This window comes from Ursus maritimus, unplaced genomic scaffold (assembly GCF_017311325.1).
Source record: "Ursus maritimus isolate PB19 unplaced genomic scaffold, ASM1731132v1 scaffold_21, whole genome shotgun sequence".
NCBI classification, from domain to species: domain Eukaryota; kingdom Metazoa; phylum Chordata; class Mammalia; order Carnivora; family Ursidae; genus Ursus; species Ursus maritimus.
Genome location: NW_024424564.1, coordinates 8,264,960 through 8,290,285, shown reverse-complemented (window position 1 = coordinate 8,290,285; position 25,326 = coordinate 8,264,960). Strand labels below are relative to the sequence as shown.

Sequence of the window (25,326 nt, the reverse complement as noted above, 5' to 3'; positions counted from 1 at the left end):
TTCTCTTTAAGAAAATATCTGGGCCTCCCTAACTGGCAAACTACAAACTATGCCCCTACTCCACGGTGGAAAAGGGCATTGATAACCTAGAATCCAACTGCTGTTTCTCATAGTCTTTGTGAAGATGTGTGTGTGCCTCTTTGTAAGTGAGACAGACGAAGGGGAAACTCTACAACCTAATGGGTGATCTAAAGCGCACATGATGGGGCGCCTGGGTGGCACAGCGGTTAGGCGTCTGCCTTCGGCTCAGGGCGTGATCCCGGCGTTATGGGATCGAGCCCCACATCAGGCTCCTCCGCTATGAGCCTGCTTCTTCCTCTCCCACTCCCCCTGCTTGTGTTCCTCTCTCGCTGGCTGTCTCTATCTCTGTCGAATAAATAAATAAAATCTTAAAAATAAATAAATAAATAAATAAAATAAAACGCACATGATGCCTTGGGATCAAAGGCAAGGAAGGCATGATTGGAATAATAAACCCAAAAGTTGTTTTGTTATTTTTTTAAGCTTATCTGTAACAGGCTATGTTGACCGTAGGTCTTACTGTCAAGGACCTCGTGATCAAAATCCAAAGAACCTTTACTGTTTAATTATTTTAATTATAGAAGTTATGATGTGACTACGGTTCTCTAAGATTTTTAGAATTTCACAGACTCTAGGTATAAAATATTTTTCGTTATAGTCTTCCCTATGACGATTCACTGGAATGCCAACTTGAAAAAGAATAGCCAAGATACGATTTTCATTGCTTTCATCGAATGGGCCTCAGAGCGAGTCAGGAAACTTCTGTCTTTGAAATTCCCCACTAAAATAACATGCACTGTACAGGGGCCGGTTGTGTAATGAGCTCTTTATAGAAAAGGCATCACTTAAATTGCCAAATAAACAGAGTGAGGTAATTGGCCTTCTACAGTTCTGGGCCACGAGGAACCCACATTACTTTCTAAATGAGCTCAAAGTCATTAAAAATCCCAAGAATTTCATAATCCAACCTAGAGTTCAAGAGAGTCTTGCTTACTTATTAAAGGGAGCTGGAGGAAGGTAATGAATAAAACAGGAAACGAGACATTCAATAGACTGCCTTCAAATAGCAAGAGTGTGTTCATGATAAGGCAGACAGCAAGAGTGACCACTGCCAGCAGGCTCTTGGCTGGGAAACTGAGAAGCTCTGTCTGGAAATTTCTCTTGAATTCAGCGGTTCGCCCGGGCTGGATTTTTGCCTCCCTCCCCCAAACACCACTGTGTTGTCTTTTCATTGAGGTCCCTCTCAGGAATCCCCTGCGGGAATGATGGATCAAAAGAAGCTCCTCACCAGGAGAAGGAAACAAGACTGTGGGTGCTGGAGAATCTTTAACCTCAGTGAACTCTCAGCTTGCAAGCAGTTCGAGAACGGTCCAGTTTACATTCCACTCAGCAGCCTAACCTCTCGAAACTGTGCACTCTTGACTTAGTCAATGAACGTCTTTAAAGCATGGTGACAATAGAGGAAGAAAGATAGATACGTAAGCCAAGTGTCAGAAGACTGATCTTTCTACGTAGTAATGCACTTTTTTTTTCCAAAGGGGACATTTCCATGGCATAGGTATTTGATATTATCAAATCAAACTTTATTTTCATTTATTTCTATTGTTTTTAAAGATTTTATTTGTTTATTTACTTGAGAGAGCGTGAATGCGTGCCTGCGGGGGAGGGGCAGAGGGGGACCGCGAGGGACAAGAGGACTCCACGCTGAGAGCAGAGCCCCACGCGGGACTCCCTCTCGAGACCCTGAGATCATGACCTGAACGGAAACCAGAGGTTGGACACTCAGCCGACCGAGCCACCCAGGAACCCCTTAAATCAAATTTTTAAAATGATTTTGAGGGGTGCCTGGGTGGCTCAGTTGTTAAGCATCTGCCTTCGGCCCAGGGCCTGATCCCAGGGTCCTGGGATCGAGCCCCGCATCGGGCTCTCTGCTCCGCTGGGAGCCTGCTTCTTCCTCTCCCACTCCCCCTGCTTGTGGTCCCTCTCTCACTGGCTGTCTCTCTCTGTGTCAAATAAATAAATAAAATCTTTTAAAAATAAAATAAAATAAAATAAAATAAATGATTTTGAAACTGTGTCTCTCAAATTATAAAAATTTTTTCATATCATTGTAGTGATTATTATCATTTGAACCAAGAAATACCGGCGAGGTGTCCTGCGTTGAAATTATTTCTAAAAAGGAATTTAGGTTTGAGATACCTAGAGTGTGCTGTAAGGTGCATGAATGATCCTGCGGCCTCCAAGCAAACTCTTTTCCAGCATGTTATTTATTCCCAGGGATTGCACACATTCCAAATGACATCACCGGGGCTGCTAGTGCACGAGAAAATAAGCAAATGAGACACACATTGGCTCATGTGGCAAATCACTGGGGTTGCCAAGTGGAAAAGAACAAAAACGGGGAGGGAAAACATTTTGTTTTCAATCTACAAGGATATTAATAAAACTCAAATCCAGCATTCTGTGGCTACATTTCCCAGGAAGAAGAGTCTCTTCTGGCCAAAAGAACATAACAACAAACTTTTGTATCTAGAAATATGTATCTCGTGATGTCATTTAAAAACCCACTATTTATCATAACTAGGGCTGGAAACATGTTTCTCTGAAACTTGGACACCAAGAATAAAGGCGAGGACAAATTCTACCTAAAATACTCTGTAGTTCAGAGTAAATCAATTCGGGGAGGGTAATTTGATCCATTATATGTCACAGCTTAAAATCAAAAGTTTCTCTAGACAAAATTCTAAAGAAAAAATAAACAGCAAGTCACCACTGATTATAGTGCCTAAGACAGGATGAAGTAAGAGAATTTAAAAATCTCTTTAAAAAAAAGGGAAGACTTCCCATGCAAATGTAATTTATAGATACCAGAGAGAAATGAAAAAAGCAAACTGCGTATTCCTGATTACCAGTTAAAAGTAGAATCAGTTGGAAGGTTTATTGTCATTTAAATCTTACTGGACACTATGGTAAGACCATTCCAGTTTGGAAATCATCAGTGATGAATAACAGGAGTTAACACTTACAAAGCACTTACTATGTGCCAGGCACAGCCTTTTATATCATGAACTCATTTAATGCTCTCAACAACCTGGTATATTAATACAGTGACCCCCTTCCCAGTCTCATTCTGCAGCTGAGGCAGCCAAGGCCCCGAGAGATGAAGACCTTGTCCAAAATCATGCAGGTATTCATTATTAGTACATATTAATTTAGATGAGACTAACAAAAATGGAAAGATACGAATAAATATGGAGAATTGGAAGCATAACTCCATGAGAACATGAAAATTTTTGAAAGAGAAATTTCAGTTAGTGAAGTAATAATGCTTCACTTAAGTCACGTCTCTTACTTCGAGGATACAAACCACATGCACAAATGCACAACGTTCCCTAGAAATAAAGGCCAACGAAAAATCAAGTGCAAATTTCGTCCTTGACAGCAAAAGGAAGATATACACACGCACTGATATTGATCAGCCCTTATCAGCTGAGCAGCCATAATTTGGTAAACACGTTAATCTTTCCCAAGGGCCACTGGCCATGCATACATATGGAAACATCACACAAAATTATTTTGCCCAGTTTTTAACCCCTTCCTGACTTCTCCAGTTTAAATGATACATGCATACGAGAAAACCAACTGGTGACTTGATTGTCACAGAGCAGAATTTATCGGGAAAGCAAGACTGCTTATCGTAAACTGTGCCTCTTTCTGGAAACGTTTAGAATTTTCAAAGAAGTCGCCTCGGTAATAATGTGGTCCAGCCTGTAATTTCCAGGGGAGCAAGCTCCAAGCCAAGGAGATGAAAGGCAGTATTACCCTTAAGAGGGTAGCAGGGCATAGCACAGTGACTAAGAGCATAGGAGCACTGACAAGCTGCGGGGGTGGTGAGGTGTTTTACCTTTGTAAGACTCACTGTGCTCATCACAAAAGGGGAAACGTGACATGGGGTTGTTGTGGAAAGTAAGCGAGATAACAAATATAGAGCACTTGGCACAATCGCTGACACCCAGTAAAGGCTCCATAAATGGTCATTGCTGCTGTAGCATTCTCTTGACTCGGTCATTCATGACCAGTTAGTGTCAGAACTGGATGTCACGCACCTTTGGAACAAGCGTTATTATAAGCGGCTTCCTTATCCCTTGCATAGAACCTGGGCCTATCGAGGGAGGATCCCGTATCATTGGACTTTTCCCCAAACACAGTAGTATCCACCACCTCACCACCTCTCCTCTTCTTTTACCCTAGAATAATCCCTCAGCCTTTTCGCCTGGGTTTTCCATCAGAACAGAACCTCGAAGTTGACCATTTTAAACTCTCAGTCAGGAAGGCTCAAAATGCGCTTTCACAAAGGGGATAAACATAGATTCAGGAAGTCTGAACAGCAAAGATTCCACGGCTCACATTACCGGCTTCCTCATTATTCAAGTCCCGCTCTTCCTGGAAGGGGGAGGAGAGTCTGCCATTGATTAAACATTGCAGTAACATCAGCACTGAACAAAATCACATCATCAACCTAATCCGAGCTCAAGTGTGCCCCCCCCTTCTTGCGGAAAGCAGCCCTGTTTTTAAAAACACTTGGACAGCACATCAGGGGCTTACGAACAACTCCCAATCTTTCCTGCTCCCCTTTGCTCCTCGAGTCCTCCTTCAAATAAGACGAGCTGACAGGTACCCAGGGCTTCCTAAGTGGCTTGTGCCAAAGGCTTTGCTTACATGTCCTCATTGACTTCTCACAGCCACCTTTAGATGGAGAGAGGTATTCCTCCCATCCCCATTTTACAGATGAGCTAGCTGAGGCTAAGGAGAGTCAAGTACCTTGTCCAGGCTTACATCACTAGCATTAGAGCTGCTAAAAATCAACCAGCAGCGTGGACGGGCCCTCAGGAGACCCGGCTTGGCCACTGCCCAGATAGGTCACATCCCCTCCGGGCCTCAGTTTCCCGTCTTTGAGGGGATGCAGCCACTCTTGAAGTTCCCTCCCTGCCTGACATTGCACGGCCGGCCGCTGCTGCGGGCAGGCTTCTTTGTTTCCACGCTCAGCTGCTCTGGCCGGGCTTCCCCGGGCTCTGCCCTGCTGTGTTTTTGCTGCTGGACCTACTACAGACGCGCTCCTGGCAGCGCAGCCCCGGAGCACAGCCGAAGCTTCCTCTTTCGCTCAGCTCCTGGCCGCGTCAGTATGAACAGAAAAGGTGGGCAGGGGCCAACTGGCAGAAGTCACAGAAATAGCAGCGCATGATTCTCCTACGAGCAGCAGAAAGGTCGGCACGCAGGACCCCGCCGTCTGCCGAGCTCTTTCATTGACTAAGGTTGCTTTTGGCACGTACAGGCACCAGGGGTTTCCGTGCTCATTTCCCTCCAGTCGGAGCCGACAGCTTTGGAGGTAATGCTCCGCAGTCCCATGCCAGCAACTGACCGTCCAGGGACAGGAGATGGAGACATTCAACTGCAAAAGCCACAGGGGAACCCACACTCGGATTCTCTCACCGCATTCGGCAGCACGCAACCTCCTCCAGGACCTACCGAGGGCTCCGGCCGCCTCTGAGCACAGGAAAGAAGGTGTGCGGGTCAAGGATGTGTAAGCAGCCGTGGGCCGGCCATCCCGACACAGGCGTGGAAGGCACCCCCACCCCCGCCCCAGCACCAGGCAGGCTTCCTTCCCCAGCATGCTGCTCTCATTAGCCGCGGGGGGAGGGAATGTGTGCGGCGCTGTCTGCAGGGAGCCCCGCGAGCCAGGGAGCTGTGTCCTTCAGCCCAGTCCTCCTCCTCTCCCCGTGCTTCTCTCGCTCTCCCTGGGTCTAGGACAATCCTCAGGCCAGGCCAGTTCCAGTCATAACTGGATCTTTCCACTACTTAGTAGCACACAGGAGGATTTGTTGGAGTGGTTTTCTGTTTTGTTTTGTTTTGCTACTATTAAGCCAGATTGCTTCATAATCCTTTAAGTGTTTTTTAGCCAACTTTTATTTACATATCCGGGCCAGCAAACACGTGATTCGCCCAAGGATGTCACGGAGGGAAGGCAGATGCTATATCTGAAAAAAAAAATCTGATGCTGTTTCACTGAGGACACACCAACAGCTGAGCTGTCACAAGGACAACTGTCTCTGAGGCCAACACCACACAACACTCTCAGCCTCTGGACACCCTCCCAGACAAGAAGAAGGAGCGGCCGAGGTAGGGACACCAGAGCAGGGAACCCTGCTTCTCTGTCTCTCTTTCACTCTATCTGCTCCGGGGGCACCGCTTTGGGAGAGCCAGATGCCCGGGGCTTCTATACACGTGAATGGTGGCAGACGTCTGTCCCTTCTCTGTACCACGACAATCCACTTAAAATGTGCTGCCATCCTACAACTTAGACGCCATCCAGAAAGCAAGGCTTGCTGGCATCCCCAGGAGGGAAAGCGGCTACACGTCCCGAAAGGCACCCTTTCCATCAATAGTTACTGAGTGGTTTTATGGGATAGACTAATGCTAGACCTATCAAGGAGCTCTTTGCATCTTTCACCTTGGAGCTGGTCACGATGATTCTCCTTTCTTAAAACTATCTCTGAAGAGCCACCAGAAGGTTAAATGGATTTTGACTTATCAGGTAATTTTTTTCAAAAGTAAAAGGAACCTACAGCCCGAGAGACCTAGACCCCTGGAATAAGGATCTCTTCACCAATAAGAAAGCCTTAAACATTAAAATAAATATTTGCCAGGAGATAGCAATGAGGTTCTGACTATATATAGTCAGATTCTCAGGCAAAACATACTGTAACACAGTGACCTAGTTCTAAGTCTTACCCCCGCCACGCTGCCTAGCTATCAAGTGTAAGCAAGTCACTATCTCTGAGTATGTATTTTATTATCTTTTTTTAGATTTTATTTATTTATTTGAGAGAGAGAGAGAGAGAGAGAACACGCGCAAGCGGGGGGCACTGGGTTGGGGGGAGACAAGCAGACTCTGTCCTGAGCACGGAGCCCAATCCAGGGCTTGATCTCAGGACCCTGAGATCATGACCTGAGCTGAAATCAAGAGTCAGACACTTAACCGACTGAGCCACCCAGGCACGCCTGTATTTTATTATCTTAATATGAAAGGACTGTGTTAAGGATTTCTAATTTCCCATCCAGTTGTAAAGTAAAATATTATCCATTAACATTGTCAATGACAGTTTTTTAGTTTAATCCTTAAACACAAAGGGCAACACATGCCGTATAGCACAAAAATATCTCATTGCCGCAACCTCGGAAAGAAATATTTTTAGGAAGTTTTTCTTGCTCTTCTTGGAAAAAATACCACGTCATCAGGCTCTATGAGGGAGGAGATGACAGTGAGACAAGATGGGGGATGAGGGTTTATTTATTCACTTTGAACTGAAATGTTTTGAAAGTGTTAGGCTTTTCCTCATGGAAAATGCTTCTGCCGCTAACATTATCTCCAGTGATCAGGAGTTAGTGTCAAAGGTTTGTGAATGGATTTCAGAATGTGCCAGGGGCCCCTCCCATCACTAGCTGTCTACATTTTTTTCTAACCACTTGCATACTTTTGGTCAACCACTGTAAAATAAACAGCCCTTCCCAAATGTTTTTGTTTTCTTTGACAGCATAGCAATAATTCACTTGGAATGCTGCAGAATAGAGTAGCACTTTAATGCTGCTGTAAGGCTAGCTTTCTATCATTTCTACTCGTTGAGTTGCTTTTAAGCTAGAAGATGCCAGGCTGAAAAGAACCTAACACGCTTTGGAAAGATGCATTATGCTCAGATCTTTTCCTATCCCTTCAAACAGGTAAACATATGTACACACTTGTGCGTGTGTACCCACGTGTGTGCACGCATATTCTAAGTGTATATTAAACACAATACTCACCTAAGGTGTTTGCTGCTTTTGTGCTTGTATTTCTGTTTTATACTGGAGATGTATAGTATCTAAATTAAGATACGGTTTAGTGCTCAGGCAAAAGATGGTGTAAATCAATATTTATTCCTGCCTAGAAAATTTTAGGAAACAGGTCCTACTACACTCTTGGCTAACTTAGTTAAAATACTCTTTCTTGAGCCCTTTTTTCCAGTCATGCACCTACTAAAGGAGTAATTTAGAAAAGATATATAAAAGTTGGTCGAAAGAGCTTTGTTTTCCTCCCTCTTGGGGGTGGGGCTCATGGTCTCAGATGTATGTAACAGGATACAGTCTCTCTCTATGTGTCAAGCGTGGGAGGACAGAAGTTGACTCGGGGGAACAGTACAGGCTCTGCGCCCCCACGGTTAACTTTCTAGAGGACAACATTTGAAGTAAGAAATTGGAGTTTGGCCAGTGCTCCATTTTCATCCCAACCATCCTCCTCTCTGAGAAGCCCGTCTCTAGAGTGAGCAACGTGGCTCTTCACCTGCGGTCTGCAGCAAGCATGAGTGCGTCCTGCCAACACAGAGTTTAAGTTCCAAGGCCGGGAGTCGATCCGCTGAGCCACCTGCATTCCTTGCAACTGGCTGGAGCCCAGAAAGCCTGGCTTAGCTTTGGGCTTCTCCAGCAGAGAGCAGTGAAACACTGTCAATAAACTTAATTCTGGAAACCAGAGTAGCTTCCAAGCTACGAGAATGGCCAAGGCAGACCTGGCAGACTCATCAGAGTTGCAAACAAACTGGGGAAACTGGGCTTGGAGATTTGACAAGCTGGCTATGTGCTGGAAGCTTGATGTCGAGATGGACGGTACTGCGTCTATTTTTAGACATTTAACTGTAAGTCACGACAGCACTGTGGAGCAAGACAGACGACACCAAAGAAAAAGCATATGCTTTCCAACACTAGCTTCTCGTTTTGACCACACTGTTATTGTATTCGCATCCACGCATGAGGCCACCTTCACCTGCATTCAGTGTTATCACAATGTCAACTCCCGATTCCCAATCTCAGGCCACCTACCTTGGCAGTCCTGCGAGCCTCCCTTGCTGGCAGCAGAGGAACTGGTTGGTAGGTCAGGTGCAAGAAGCAGTCTATGCATACGCATTCTATGGGAACCGTGGTTGCCCCGAGCCATTCTGAGCAACTTGCAAACAGCTCTCAATGGCTCCAGCGCAAGAGGAGGTTCATAGTGGGGATGTGTGAATGGCACTTCCAGGTAAAGTGATGTACTGACAGGACACGGGACCTTGTTAACAATATGACACAAAAATGCAAACGCTCCCCTGACACCCAGCCCTTGGCTGGGGTGTGAATGGGTTCTCCTCCTCCTGGTCCACCAAAGCTGATGACACAGAATACTAGGGAAGGGCGCATGTTTGCCCTAAGCTGCTCTCAAACAGAGCACATATTTTCACAAAGGAAGTACGGGCATTTACAATCCCATGACATGATAGGTATGATCTGATCTGCTACTTTTCTTGCGTGAAAGGGAGTTTAATTCATTATTTTTTTTTAAGCAAAGATATCAGAGAGATTATTCTGAAGAGCTCTAAACCGAACCCAACGAAGACAAGCAGAGCGTTCACCTGCCTCGTGGAAGCGGGAGGTAACGCCCTCTGTAGCCCTCACACAAACTTCTTACTAGAGGCTCCATGAGCTCCCATTCGGAAACTCTTTTTTTTTCCCGTCTTCAAGTGCGGGGCTGGGATGCCAGGCTCTCTGTGCAGGCTGCCAAAATGCTAAGCGAGGCAGGGGGCACTACACATCAAAGGGGAGAGGGCAGCGTGGCACCGTGCCCGAGAAGCGCGCTGTACAAAGGACGGACTTGGAAGAGACCGGCTCACATCAAAAGCCACCGCGTGCTTTACACTCCCCAGTGACCAGGCTCATTTTACCTTCCCCTGGAAACTCCTTGCAGCCACTCTATCTCCCACTTCTCGAAGGAAAACTCTTTCCTTCTTTACTCCTCCCAAAGCTGTTCTCCCCAGTCCCGTCTCAGCAAAAAGGAACACCTCGCAAGCAGAAAACGACTTCCAAGGGGCAAACAAAGCTGCCCGCCCCGCACACCTCACTGCGAGGCTTCCCGGCCCCACAAGAATGCCGTTGCTTGGGAAAGTGGAGCCCCGCTGGTCCACGTCAACATTCCACCCCCTCGGCCTTTCCCAAGGTCTCAGTGAGAAAACCTCCCCCCCCACTTTCTTTCTTTCTTTTTTTTTTTTTTTTGTTCTTATCAGTTCAAACAAGAACAATGAATTCCTCAAGCCCACAAGAATGTGACAAGGTGTCAACAAAGCCAACCAGGAAGGTGATGTATGGCCCATAGGCTGCAGCTCCCATAAATCACTCCACAAACCAGAGTCGTAAAGAATGAGCCCTGCAACCTAGAGCCCAGAGTGCCAGCTCCTTGCACCCTCAAGGGTGTACGCCCCTCCCCCACTCTGGCCACCCTCCTCAGGCACCCTTGCCAGCCCACCTGCCCCAGTGTTAAGTTCTTTTCTTTCTGTGGCAAATACTGCTTATAGGTGGTGAATCACTATAACATTTAATGTGCTTTAGGGAACGGTGTTGACATGGCTTTGTCGAAGGCTGGAAACATCTACGTAAAACCCTAATTTCAAAGGTTTATAAATGGCAAAAGTATTCATTCTTTGATCAAAATTTGATCTAGAAGGTTTACGCTTCAGTGGTGAAATGATGTCATGGTTTTCAAAAATCAGATGCCAGAAATTGCTTTGCCAGTTTCATACATGATACGGAAGAGAAACAGAACCACCAAGCTAGAATTCCTTTCTGGGCTCCTAGTATGTGGCTTTCTTCAAAGAAACATTGGATGTATAGTCACGTATGTACTAAAGTTAGGAAGCGACTGGGGGTATTCAACATTGCCATAGGCAAAGTAATTTACGGATGAGTACAGGATTACCAAATAAGATATTCTCTGTCAGTGTTTTAATGCATCTGATTTATACTTTACACCATGATTTGAGAGCGAGTATTCAGTGTAAGCTCCTAAAAACATTTCAATACAGATGACTGACTAATTTTGCAGAAACTTAGGATCCACCCTGTGAAAAACATAATACAGAACTACTTTCTTGGAAAAAGTGTCTTAAATACATATTTAACGGACAGACCAGAACAGCTAAGCAAATCGCTTGTAAACGGGTATTCATAGGACAGACTGATCAGAGCAGCTAGTCTTATATACCAAGTTGAAGAGAAAAAGGACTTGCAAAGAAATGCTTTTGTTGAAAGCTAGAAGCAACAACAAAAGAGAATAACCTCACCAGTGCCCATGCTAATGGAGACCAGGGTCAGCATAGTTGAATGTAAGCTCATTTCTTCCCTCCAAACACTTTTTTTTTTAAAATCAAAGATTCTAAAAATAGCTGGAGCAGCAGAGACGAATTTATTCTCTACCGACTAATCTTGCTCTCTAATGGTAGTAATTTTAATTCAAAGAAAGAGCAGATTATGAAAAAGAAAGTACCAGGGGCGCCTGGGTGGCACAGCGGTTAAGCGTCTGCCTTCGGCTCAGGGCGTGATCCCGGCGTTCTGGGATCGAGCCCCACGTCAGGCTCCTCTGCTAGGAGCCTGCTTCTTCCTCTCCCACTCTCCCTGCTTGTGTTCCCTCTCTCACTGGCTGTCTTTCTCTGTCAAATAAATAAATAAAATATTAAAAAAAAAAAAAGAAAGAAAGAAAGTACCATCCACCAAACTGGTAGTTCAACTCATAGGAAGGTGACTTACAATGGAGGTAAGCCTTGGTCCTAAAGAACAACTAAACATATGAAAATCTGAATAAGGGATTTTTTGCAGTACAGTGTGATCTTTGAAATAATATGCTAAGCTCATTATAAATGACAAGTTCTTCTAGGGCATGTAAAAAGGTCAACTTTGAATGATATCATTTACTCACTCAAGAGCACAGCTATTCAATTAAATGAAGTGCATCCGGAATTCCTGCCAAAAAGACAACCAAAGAAAGTATGTACTGACCCATTGTCAGTGTATCTTCTAAGATGAGAATGGACGAACGGAAGTTCAATTTGGCGCTACTTTGGAAGAATTACCTGTTCCATTAACTCTTTTTAAACATAAACATTTCTTTTTATTTTTACGCATGTGTGATTTTGCAAAACAACAGAAAAAAACCCGCTATGGCCACAGTATTCAGCTATGTAGTAAGTCTATAATAGTGTTACTAGGGGAATACAAACTTTCTGGTCAATAAAGAAGGAAGAAATGATAGAATGAGCGAATGCAGATCTGTGAGATTCCAATTTTCTTGCATTGGAATAACTTGTAGAAAGCACTATACTTGCTTCAAAATGCGATTTTCCTGAGATGGAACTCCGAATTGAAAAAGACAAAGAAGAGGACACTGGGGATGACCACTTAAAATCTTATAATATTTTAAAGCATGCTTGTGAAAATATTAACCTTCATGTATAGACAGAGAATCAGGTGAATTAGAACCATGAATATCTATTCTTTTGTTAAAAAGAAAAATAGCTTGCTGAACCTTTAGGAATTTCCATGGGTAAATCTGGGCAGCCTGCTGCAAGTTATGATTTGTCCCAAAGAACAAGGGTACACAGCTCACCTGTACTCCACTCCAACAAAACCTGGAATCTCCCAATGTCTCCTTCTGGAAAAAATTCTAAAACAGCTGCTGGAGGGAACGCATCTTAGATCATTTCCTTCCTATTGGAAACATAGGCTTCGTTGTATGAGAGCAATTTGTCCCCACTGAAAAGACAATGTTTAAAGTTCTCTGAGAGTCACCTGGGTGGCTCAGTAGGTTAAGTGGCTGCCTTTGGCTCAGGTCATGATCTCAGGGTCTTGGGACCGAGCCCCGCGTCAGGCTCCCTGCTCAGCGGGCAGTCTGCTTCTCCCTCTGCCCCTCTCCCTCTGCCCCTGCTCCAGCTCCTGCCCCTGCCCCTGTTCCTGCTCCTGCTCACGCTCTCTCTTGCTCACTCCCGTTCTCAAATTAATAAATAAAATCTCCTTTAAAAAATTCCCTGAGGATTTGCCCATGTCATTAAAGACTTTTATCTACATTTTTACCCACTGTATCTCAGCAAAACTGACAAAGCTTTCAAATAAGTAGCAGACTTTACATAGCTTTAAATTGTGTTCATTTGTACATATTCTATGCATATTCTATGTGCATTTATTATTTAAATTACCTATTTATTAATTTTGATTTTAAGTTTCCAAAATAAAAATAAGCTTTTCTTCATAGGTAATAAAGGAGATCTATGAAAGTATCAAGGAGGGTAACCCTCTCGGGTCCCCTCCCTCTTCCGGAGCTTTGTACTATCACTTTATTCTCGCTCAATAAACCTTGCTTTGCTGCCCTCCACACACACACACACAAGAGTATCAAGGAAAAAGTCTTACTTTTATTCACTAGTTTGTGTCAATAAACACAGCCAAGACCCAACGTCAGTTTAATGCGGGAAGGAAGAAAATTTAAAAATCCTACAAATCGGGTTCTGTCCTATTGTCACTTCATTCATATAGCAAATACTTATGTGTGTGCAGGGAGCTATAGTAGGGTACAGAGAGATACAAAATGGAATCTCATTGCCATTGCCATTAACTGACCTATCTCACATTGCCCTGTCTTGTTACATACATTGCCTTCTTTATATGTGTTTGATTTTGAATTCCAGAAGGCAGGACATATACGTTAAACCCCATGGTGTACTCTTCAGTCCTCTGTCTTTATTATTGGACTTATAATAATTTTTTGAGGATAAATATAATAAAATATAACTCAGACTAATGTGATAATGGTTATATACGTATATGCTTCATATTACACATATATATTCTTTATATGACTAGTAAGACACTAACTCTCTACCAAGCTGTCTTAGTATTATGGGAAATTAAACTTAATTTCTCAAAAAGGTGACTCACTAATAGTGACATTGGAACTCTCCTCTTCCATTCTGTTCTATTGAAATAAATACTATTCCGCACTTTGTGATTGACCATATATAGCCACACATACTTTGCCTTGATTCAATTTAAATGAAATAGTGAGAGAAGGAAATAACTTCTTCTGCTGGTGGTTGCCCTATTGGATTTCCACAGCACCATTCACTTCTAACATGCCTGGTAACAGAATCTAGAGGGATCATGATGTAGGTAGACACACAGCTTGAACACGTTCACTCCCTGCCTACGTTTTATAAGATCGACCCTGTGCTGTGCACTGAAAATACAAATAGGAAGGAGACGCAGTCTGGTGTGCGCAGGACACGCAAGCAAACAAGCACAGTGCACTGTGAATGTGCTCTGTTCAAGGTGCTTGCGGACTCCCACGATGGCGAAGAGGAGAGAGTAATTAATTTCGGGAGGGGAATACTGTATTTGAACTGGGGCTGGGGAGATGTGCTGAGATTTGTCCAGATGGAGATAGAGATAAAGAATAGGACAATCAGAGGGGTGCCAGGGTGGCTCAGTCAGTTAAGTGACTGACTCTTGATTTCAGCTCAGGTCACGATCTCAGGGTCATGAGATCAGTCCTCACGTTGGGCTCCGTGCTAGGCGTGGAGTCTGCCTGAGATGCCCTCTCCCCCTCTCCCTCTGCCCCTCCCCCTGCTCATGCTCTCTAAATCAATCAATCAATCAATCAATCAATAAAATCTTAAAAAAAAAAAGAATAGGACAATCAGAGCAGAGGTGGGAAATAACCAGTGTAGGTTTCAGAAAAAACGGTCTTTTGTACTAATGAAGTGCGAACTACAACCAGCAGACAGAAGAAGGCAAAATGAGAAACTAGAGCTCATGCTATAATCACCGTAAGCGATTTGGACTCTGTCCCTAGAGTGAATGGTAGCCACTGCAGACTTTTGGCAGGAGAGTGATGAGCTTTCTGTCTTGAAGATAGCACTCGCAGTAATGTAGGGGGTGGGCTGGAGGTGGAGGAGACGAGAGACCGCAGGGAAACTAGCAGGAGACTAGCGCAGAGAGTTCAAGTGAGGGAGGATGAGGGCCCGTTCAGAGAAAACAGCAGTGGGAATGCAGGAAAAGAAAACTCAAAACATATGGAGCAGTAAATGACAGGACTTGGTGAGTGTTGAAAATGGAGAAAGAAGGGCGTTCAGGATGACCGGGTGAACGAGAGGACTCTCAAGTATGCTTCGAGAAGAGTCAGTGAAAGGGAGTCACTGACTATCACAACTGAAACAGACGTCACTGAGCATGCTCGGAACGGACACGTGGCATGAAAAATAAAGAGGGCCTCAGTTCCACCCCTGGAAATGAGCCGCAAGTGAAGGGCAAGTAGAAAAGAGAAGAGCCTACCAGATACGAGGACCTTTCAGAGAGGAGCAACATGAGGACAAAGTTTCATTCTGGGAATCCAAGAAGGAGAGTATGAAATTGAGAAGCATGACCAATGTGTCCAAAGTTCAGAACAGGCAGGGGGCTGAAGACTGAGAAGTGTCCCTTGGATCTAGCAGTTAGGAGGTTATCGGAGACCTTACTGAGAATACGGTCCATGGGATGAAGGGGGTGGAAGCCAGATCCCATTCCGCCCGGGCGAGAACGAAAGACGTGACGAGATGAGTCCTTGTCACTTCGCATCCTGTTGCCTCCCCGCCATTTCAGAATGGCTTCAGTTTACAAAAGACAGGTCCTCTTGATACGCCCAAAGACCTTGAAAGCCAAGAAGGCTATCTAATGCTGCAAAGCACGAACAAAGCCGCAGGCACAAAAGGCGATCGTAGGTGAGGGTGATGTTAACACATCAAATAGGGAAGCTGAATATATTGTTCACAGTCAAGGTTATTCCACTATCCCTGAGCCTTTCTCAGGAAAACTACCTGGAAACAGAAACCAAACTGGATGAAAATTTTAAGAGATCCTAAGACACTCATTTGGCATCGTTCCATGGAACTGACAGCCTGTGTGTGAACTTTTTAAAAAGGGAGTGTGCCCAGAAAAGAAATGCAGCTCTCTAACCTAAAGGGAAAACCATACTTTTGGGATCCCTATAGGAAAGGGATATGGTCCTGGAGAAAACAGACTCTACCTCACTAGTCTTTAGCTTTTAGGATTTAGATAGAGAATATACAAGATTCTCAAGAGAAGGAAAAAAATAACATCTGGAGGCAAAGCTAAAGCTTTCTAGAACTTAAATTCATTTTCCATTTGCACACTAAAGGAAGAAACTCCTTCCTATAAATGAATTGAGGGCCAGAAAGACACACTCAAGCGGTGGTCAGCAAACGTTTTGTGTAAAGAGCCAGGTAGTAAATATTTTAGGCTTTGCGGGCCAGGAGGTCTCTGTGGCAGCTACTCATCTCGGCCACTGCAGTGTGGAAGTAGCCACAAACAACACGTGGACCAGTAAGTGTGGCTGTGTCCCAGAAAAAAATTATATTTCTGGATGCTGAAATCTACATCTCACATAACTTTCACATGTCACAAAATATTACTATTCTTTTTCATCTTTTTTCCAAACATTTACTAATGTGTAAGCCATTCTTAGATTGGAGGATCATACAAAAGCAGGTGGGGGCTGGATTTGGCCTGTGGTCCAGTTTGCTGACTCCTACACTAGAAGAACCCCATCTAGGTAGTTCAACCTCCTCCGTGAGCCCAGATTTAGTGACTTAGAATTTCTGGGTGTGGAATGCACTCACCTGGAGAGACCATGGAATTGATATATTTGGCAAGTTAGAGACAACTGGTTCTTTGGAAGTGTCACAGCCCTTCTCGCTGTGACCCTGAGCTAGTCACTCACCCTGATGCTGAGAGAGGAAGTTACAGTTGACCTAGGGGCTATCCATCCCATTCTTCATTCATTCAACAAGCATTCACTGAGTGACAATGGCTTTTCCAGTACTATGGGGGATATTAAAGAAAGCAAAAATGGGGGCCATATCTTCCAGAAGTCTACATCTATTTGAGACAATAGACTCACACATTGGAATAACAGTACCACAATCTCAATGCAAGTTCATCAAATTAAAGGGCAAGTTCTCAGGCTGCTAATATTTAGACCAGATTGCTAGAAGGAGGTGAATCTTTTCACTTTCAAGTTAATCAAAGCATGTGTTAATTACCAGCTGCTGGCATTAGGAAAGTATAAAAATCATCTCATAAAATGCTAATCACCTGTATTATAAATACCTATTTTAAAACTGATATTTTGTCAAATTATTGTAACAAATGATTCTAATTCATTGGTCATGACAGACAGATGCTTCTGACTAAGCCTACATTTTTTTTGAAACCAAATCACATCTGATCAGTCATTCTCTTACTCAGACACCTTTAGTAGCTTCTCATTTCCCAGGATGCCCAATCTCAGGCATGCCAGGCATGGCCCACATGACCTGTTATCACTAACTATTTAGACTCACTGTCTATAGCTATCCCTGACCCATGCCATGGCCTTAATTTGCACTCTCCAACCCAAACTAGTTGCTCTCATTTGAACGCACCCTCTACCTTCCTGCCTCCATTAATTTGTTTGTACTTTTCACACAGCTGGAAGGGTCTCTCCAGGAACTTTTCTTCCAGCTGTTCTATTAAAATCCTATTCATTCTCTAGGGCTCTGCTGAAGTTCCATTCACCTTTTTCATAAAGCCTTCCTTCCTTTACCTCATCAGAACGAAGACCTCATAGATCTTTCTTTATGATTTACATTTTGGCAAAAATATTTATAAAATACCTACCTCATAAGGATCTTTTAAAGATTAAAAAATAAGGAAGATAAAGTTTATAACGCACCTAGCATAACTCCTGACACATAATTGGAGTTCAAAATAAATAGAAGTTTCACATGTATGCATATCTACCCTTAGATGATAAGTTCTTAAAGTTTAACCATATTTTATTTACTTACACACAAACCTATTATGCTAAGTGTTCAATATTTCTTTCTTTTTTTTTTTTTTTAATTTTATTTATTTATTTGACAGAGATAGAGACAGCCAGCGAGAGAGGGAACACAAGCAGGGGCAGTGGGAGAGGAAGAAGCAGGCTCATAGTGGAAGAGCCTGATGTGGGGCTCGATCCCATAACACCGGAATCACGCCCTGAGCCGAAGGCAGACGCTTAACCGCTGTGCCACCCAGGCGCCCCAGTGTTCAATATTTCTTAAATATAATTGGAATATGGGGCACGACACTTTTACAAAGCATAACCAATGCTTTTAATCCTAAAGCTAAGTGTGAGAAGGACTGAAAAACTATGGTTTCCATAATGTTTCTAATTGGGTTGACTATATGGTGCAGAAAAATCATGGTTTTTGGAGTAGGTTCCAGGCTCAGTTTTATTACTGTGTATCTGTGCAAGTTACCTACATTTTCTTAGACTTGGTCTCTTCATATATAAAATTATGTCGGTCAAATGCGCTCTGAAGGTTTATTTTGAGGTCTCTAGAACAATGCTTGGTATTTGGTAGGTGTTTAATAAGCATTGATTATGGATATTAAGCAGGGTTGCGTTTAGATGCCTCATTTATATTACCTACTTTGTGAAAAAATGCTCAAAATTAGCATGTACCAGAACAAAATGTGAATTGTATTTCTTGACCATTCTTTCCTAATATGTAAACAGAACAGCAATTTCTAGCCCTTTTTGTGTGGAAGAGCAGGTGCAATGGAATGTAGTTTACTAGCAGTTTACTATGATCCCTGATGAGTTACCCTATTGATAGCACCCTCTTTGACTTCTCCTGGATGACCAAGGCAGATAACAAGAGGGCAGCGTGGACCATGATGTCAGATCGGACATGAGGATCCATCAACCTATCAGGTAGAACTTAGGAGCCATGATCGTTTTACCATCTACTGGAGAGGGTCCCTGAAATACTGTGTTTCATTTCCTAGTCATTGCTGCCATCTTTCTGAGTCGCTCTTGGTCCACCATATATATCCCTGCTGGGTTATTGCTTTGATTTATGTACGTACGTGATGATGGCAGTGATGGAAGCCTGTTTCAAATGGTGCGTATCCAAACTAAATTGGCCTAGGGAACCCTGCAACAAGAATGAATCAGTCTATCTGGTATTGAATTGAGTGAGTAGCATCCTTAGAAAACAGTTCTTTGACTCACTCTAGCTAACCATCCCATCAACTGAATGTTTTGTGAAGGTTTGTGCATCTTTGACCAAGAAGTGTAGCAACTTAGTGATGGCAATCTCTGAAACTATATGATACAGGAGATCAGTGATAATCTATCAGACTCACTTGCACACGGTGTGTTGGTGGTTTGGGACAGCACCAGTACTTTCCATAGGACAGTGTCTATAATTGGGGTTTTGGCACAAACTCTTAATTTACTTTTCAATTTCAAAATGCCAGGATTCCATTAGTCTATCAAGAGTAACCAATAAAAACCACTAATCACCTCGTTGATAACTTATTAAAATTGGTGCTAGCATCTCCACAGGTTCTAGGGAGGATTTAGATAAAAGAGTTAGGGGAGAACAAGCAAGACTGAGACTAGCTGGGTTTTTCTGTCACATCACCATTGCACAAACCATCACTTAAGATGTACTGAAGTGGACAAGAACCATGAGAGAAAATAACAAAGAAACTCTTGCTTCAATTTTTCTCCATATTCAAGGTAAATGGTGCCTTGGGCCCAAATGAGGTGACTCATTGCCTCAGTTCTCTCTTTCCTGTTTCATGTTCAAATGCAGCCAAGACTGGAAAGTAATCCGACCCCTCCCTGATCATAGTGGACTGCTTCCAGGACGACATTTACTTTTCATTCTCCATGTGCTCTGTAAAACCACCTACTGCTCAGAGAAGCTCTTTGACATGTTCAGAACGCTAAGAGCAAATGAAAATGGCACTTTGAAGGAAAAAAAAAAGAAGAAGAAGCCAGAACAAAGACGTCAGAAACACGATCTGCAAGATCAGGCACTTATCCGCACTCTACGTGAAAAAAGCTTCAGATGCAAAGAACTTAGCGATTTAACTACCAGTTTTCTCCTGAGACTTCACTGTCACAAGAGATCCTTACATTTCCAGTGGCAATGAACAGATTCTCCCCTTTCACTGAGGCCAGCTGCAGCTTACTGGATATTTGTTCCTTCTCAGACGCTGAGATTGTTTTGTGAGCAATGCTGGAGGGAGAAGGAGCTCCAAAGGAAGAGGACATCAGAAGACAAAGGGACAGGTCAGCAGGTGCCTGTGACATCTGTGTCCATTCTGCTCTTTGGCTGGTGGCAGAATGGAAGGCCTACCTTTCATCGGTTTAGCAACATGGCGCCCAAGGCCCATAGTTCAGGCTCTTGGTAAATACTGCTGCGGGATAACAGGGGCTTCAGGGAATACGTCAGAAAGAGACACTACATCCCGGCCCTCCAGCTGCCTTCAGTCTTGTTCAGACACAAGCTTTATGTATATTAATTCACTTCCTTCAGGGCTCCACCCAAAACTCTTCTCCCGTAGGCAGCCTTACAGCACTGACTAATGGCTCCCGCGTCAAGGCTGTGTGCCCCACCAGACTCCTATCCTCCACGTTTACACAACTGGAACTTGGCAGAAGTGCTCTTGCGTTGATTCCTGTGTGCTCAGTCCAACCGATTTGTCAGGATCGTGAGGAGAGGGTTTTGGTTTTCTCTTTCCTTTGTGTCCTTTCACAGTAATTAGTTCTGTAGCTTAAACATAATAAACACTCACTGAGGGAGGACCGATCAGCCAATTCCGACGCCTGCTGCTCAGATACCATTCCAAATGTGCGGGTTCCTGGCTCTCCCCATCACACATTAAGTTCCTGGAGGTTCCCCTTCTTGAGAGGTCTCCAGATTCTCATACTGCCTTTGTGTCCAAAAGCAAAGATGCTCTCAACAGACCAAAAGTTAGAAAAGAATTCAGTGCCTCAGTGAGCTAGACCTCTGCTCATCATAGACACAGGACAAGGGGCTGCTTTCACAGTCTGGGGCACTAACTAGGTTCAGGAGTGCCAGCTAACCATGGCAGGTCCTCAACTCAAAGCGTCAACATTTTCAGTTATGACATGCGACAGTAATTTAACCCCCCGCTAAGGAGTCTCGTGTATCTACTTCTACCTCTTTGCTCAGAAACTCTCTGCTTTCTCCTCTACTACCTTCTTCTGTAGTGTTTAGAAACCAGAAAACCAGAGCTGATTTCTCCTCCTCCTCCATTCCTACCCTCCCCCATTTCTACAGAGAAAGCAGCAACAGAAAGAACAATTTGACTCAGATGGGTAAGGAGGGCACAATGCCAAGCAGTGTTGATACACGTTGGCTACATCTCAGCTAAGTGATTTTTTTTCCTGAGTTAGCACTGCTAAAAAGAAGAATGACTATTTTCATTAATGACTGCTTCGATTGCTTTCTTAAATCTGTGCTAAAGAATAAAAGGGGGGCTAAGGTAGGAGAGGTAATATTCATTTCACCTTGATGCTTACACATAGTCACACAGGTATCACCAGAATAGACATAATGAATCCTCTCGCTTTTTACTTGCCTCTTCTGATTGCAACACATCCTTGGGTGTTCTGCCTTGTCAGGTTTTTCATAACCCAGGGGATAAAAATAAAGTTGAATGCTCCCTTAACCTCTCCTAACTCCCTCCTCCCATTTGCTATTAACGCTGGCCAACAGATCTACCAGCTGCAAGGCTGGTTCCTTCTTGTCATTTGGACTTGAAATTCACACAGCAACTCCTCCATGATACCTACCCAGACGGTCCAATCTAACGTAGCCTCCCCTGTTCCAATAGTCTTCATTACGTTAACTTGGTTCGCTTTTATTCATAACTCTTATCACTGTTGGAAATTATCATCTTTATTTTTGAGTAACTAGACGGTTGTTCATAATACCTCTCTAGAATGTAAGATCCGTAAGAGCCGAGGTTTTTTTTTTTTTTTAAAGATTTTATTTATTTATTTGACAGAGATAGAGACAGCCAGTGAGAGAGGGAACACAAGCAGGGGGAGTGGGAGAGGAAGAAGCAGGCTCATAGCGGAAGAGCCTGATGTGGGGCTCGATCCCACAACGCTGGGATCACGCCCTGAGCCGAAGGCAGACGCTTAACCGCTGTGCCACCCAGGCGCCCCAGAGCCGAGGTTTTGAACTGCTCACCAGTGTATCTCAGTATCTAGCACAGTGCCTACCCAGCATTAGTACAGACACAAGAAACATCAGTGAGTGCGTGAAGATATAGCCCTCCTTACAGGCAAGTCTTAAGTTTCAATTCTTTCTCCTACATTCGTAAAGTGTTTTCCTCTCCAATATAGAGGTCTATCCTCCTTGGACATGGAGGAATTACATATTTGGTGGGATCCCTACAGTTCACAAGTTTTGGTTCTCCATCATTTTCGCCAGTAACCAAACCTTCAGTATTAGTGACAAACAGATGAGGGCGCAGAGGCTTAGAACAAATGTCTTCCCCTCTTGGCAACAGAGAAATGGCAAAACGCCCCTCTAGTGCATGCCATGTTCGATTCCATTCAAATTTGAAAACTCTAGGAAGTCTGAAGACTAACTTATGTTTAAATTTAATATAATAATTATTTTAAAACAATAGCTGTAATATTTTCAGGGCATAGAGATTTAAATATTATAGAATGCTCTCAAATCTACCTGCAAACGTGTAATATAAAACGTTCGCCCTTGTGAAATCAAACAAAAATACACTAATGTGCAAAAGAGCAGATGTGAATAAAAATGGATCACGATGTTTCTAGTCGCCATTAAATAAACCACAGAATACAGGCCACTGACGATTTTATGCTGGTGTTCAGGTGACCACCGCAGGTACACACTCAAGGAAAATCTGCTACGTTTGTTTAACATAAACACTATAGAATCATTTGTAGTGTGTTCTAGGAAGAAAGAGGATATATTAATATTACAATATTCATGTTACTCTCATTAATTTAGACCATTTTTCTAGTATGCTAAATATTTCCCGGTATTAAAAAAACAACAACAACAACAACACATGACCATTAATAGCAAATCTAGCAATCTCTGCCAAAGGCAAGGTAAATGTGTGCTACCTATAAAACAGCCAACCACGGAGCCAGTGACATAATACAAGATTTCAAAGAGGTGCAAGAAAATGCTATTATTTGCCTAATAATCATAATTCTGTTTCTGAATGTGTAATTTTGTCTTTACAACACTGTGCAGTTAAATTCACAGGTGAGTCAAAAATTATCATCTTGGCAGCTGTGTGGCATTCTTCAAATCTCTTAAAATCCCTTGCTTGGGTTTGCTTTTCTGAAAAGCACTTACCCACCTCTCCGGGGTGTTATATGAATCAGGCTTCCTGGAGCCCGCAGAGTGGAAGCATGGCCAGCAGGTTGGAAGCTAATAAGCACGATGGAAACGGGCCCTACTTAGTTACTATGGATACCGCAGATATAAAGGATTCCTACTTGTGGTACTCATCAGCAACTACTAACACAAAATCCCACATGCCGCTTGGACCTGACTGTGGTCATAAATGTTTACTGCACATACATGATATTCATAGAACTGCTAAGGCAGCAGAGCCACCGCACAGGAAACAATACGTTTCTTTCCCTCAGTGTCCGTGCGTATCCCGCTTTCCATCTGGGGAAGTTAAAGTTTTGTTTTGTAATTAGCTTTACAGAATAGAGCGGTTTTTGTTTTGTTTTTTGTTTTTTGTTATTGGATAACTAACACCGCTCGGCCAAAAGCGGATCGAAGCACAGGTCCTGTGCAGGGTCACTGGCTTACCCAGGAACACAGCACCCTTGAAAAGGTTTGAAAACCTCGCTTTGCTGGAGGTGGAGGCTGCAATTACCGGAGCCTGAAAACGGAGTTCTCCAGCAGGTCAGAGAGACGGAGCTGGGCACAGAGCCTGGCTGTTCCTGCCTCTTACCGTCCTATTCATGTGAAAACCTTCCAGACCTTTTCTTGTGAATGAGTCCCAAATTACAACTCAATGTCTCCTCATCTGATCCATGCAAAGGATATCATCTTGCTTTTTTTTTTTTTTTTTTTTTTTTTTTTTTTGGCTTTGAAATCAAATAATCTTTGAAGGCAAGGCTGTCTGTTAAAACACACCGGGGTCATTTCACTCTTGTTCACAGATGTGCCCTTCACACCTCAGAAAGGAAGATGCAGTCGATTGCTGGGACCGGAACTTGCCCTTGTGCCTGATCTGGCTAAACAGTTTCAGGAAATCCACAGAAATGCTTCGTTCTGAAAAGCTAACTGCACGACAAAACCTTAACTTTCCAGATCGAAAAGGAGAGGTCATAGACATGAGTTCATGATCTGGCCCCCAAACGATTCTTCTTGGTTTCATTCCCTTGCTTTCTCTGAGCTGCCGAAAGCATCGCCAGGATTTAGGGTTCACTGCTGTCCACGGTGTGCCTCCACGGCGAGCTCGGCCCAACGAGCTAACAGGGGAGCAACAAGCACGCCAATTATCACGAGCTGAGCGTGGGTGAAGAGGGGCCCGGGAACCCCACACAGGTGCTGTGTCTAGCAGGACACCCGGGGAAGCATCCAGGGAGGAGCACGGGTCCACATGCCACCGTTAGCTGACAACCTATTTTATCTCCTTTGTGCGCAGCGGCCCCCAGATTCCCTTCCTTCTCCACTTTCTGCATCGCTTTTCTTTTTCCACAGTCTCTGGAGATCATTATCCACAGCCATGGCTTCAATTACGGCCACCAGTGGCCCCGTAGCTGTCTCGGCAGCTCAGCTCCCTCTCCCACGCGTCCCCCGTACACAAGGAAGAATGAGAAGGCTCCATCCACTTGGAACTCTAAACCCATTCTCCTCCTTCCTGGGTTTTTCTCTTAGGTGTAATCCTTGACACTTCCCACCTTTTCAATGCTTGGAGTACAAGAGGCTTCTAACAGCTGGCCTCCATGTGGTACCACCAAGAGGATTAATTGTTCTAAAGCAGTATTTTAAACATACTTTCAGAGATATTGAGTTTTTCCTCAATTCCTGTGTCATATAAAAACGTGAAAGTACTTAAAATATTTAAGCCTGTTGGTAGTCGCAGTGGGATGCAGGGAGAGAAGCAGGCAGAGAAAGAGCCATTTCCTGTTGTTCGAGGTTGTGGGTGTGTGTGTGTGTGTGCGTGTGTGTGTGTGTGTGTGTGTGTGCTTTGTGTGCTGCAAGATTCGGAGAAAAAGTAAACATACCCAATGCTTATTCTTTTGTTTTTAGCCTTTAAATGCTCACGTCACACTGTGGAGTTAGCCACATGTTCATGCATTAATCGATTTTTGCAAAAATGCATGTGGCTATATTAAATTTTAAAGTATAGTCTCTTCAGAAAAGAGTTGCAATATTCCTTTACTGAATTTCTGTTAAGAGTTTATCATTGTGTTTACCACAGACATACGTGGTATGTAAATTAAACATAAAAAGTGTGCAGGTTTTTACCAATTTAAGATAAACTGACATAACCTGA

The 25,326-nt window shown here is 43.7% G+C and overlaps 2 long non-coding RNA genes across 2 annotated transcripts in view; both read left to right on the top strand.

The window, feature by feature from the left end:
* The first annotated feature begins 2,282 nt into the window (after positions 1-2,282).
* Positions 2,283-25,326, top strand: part of LOC103656843 — a 43,361-nt gene continuing 20,317 nt past the window's right edge. The window contains exon 1 of the long non-coding RNA XR_566709.2: positions 2,283-6,198. This is a non-coding gene — a long non-coding RNA (uncharacterized LOC103656843). The remainder of the gene's footprint in view (positions 6,199-25,326) is intronic.
* Positions 6,209-19,749, top strand: LOC121104389. Its single transcript, XR_005836666.1, has 2 exons — positions 6,209-6,613; positions 19,587-19,749. It is a non-coding gene; the product is annotated as an uncharacterized LOC121104389 (long non-coding RNA).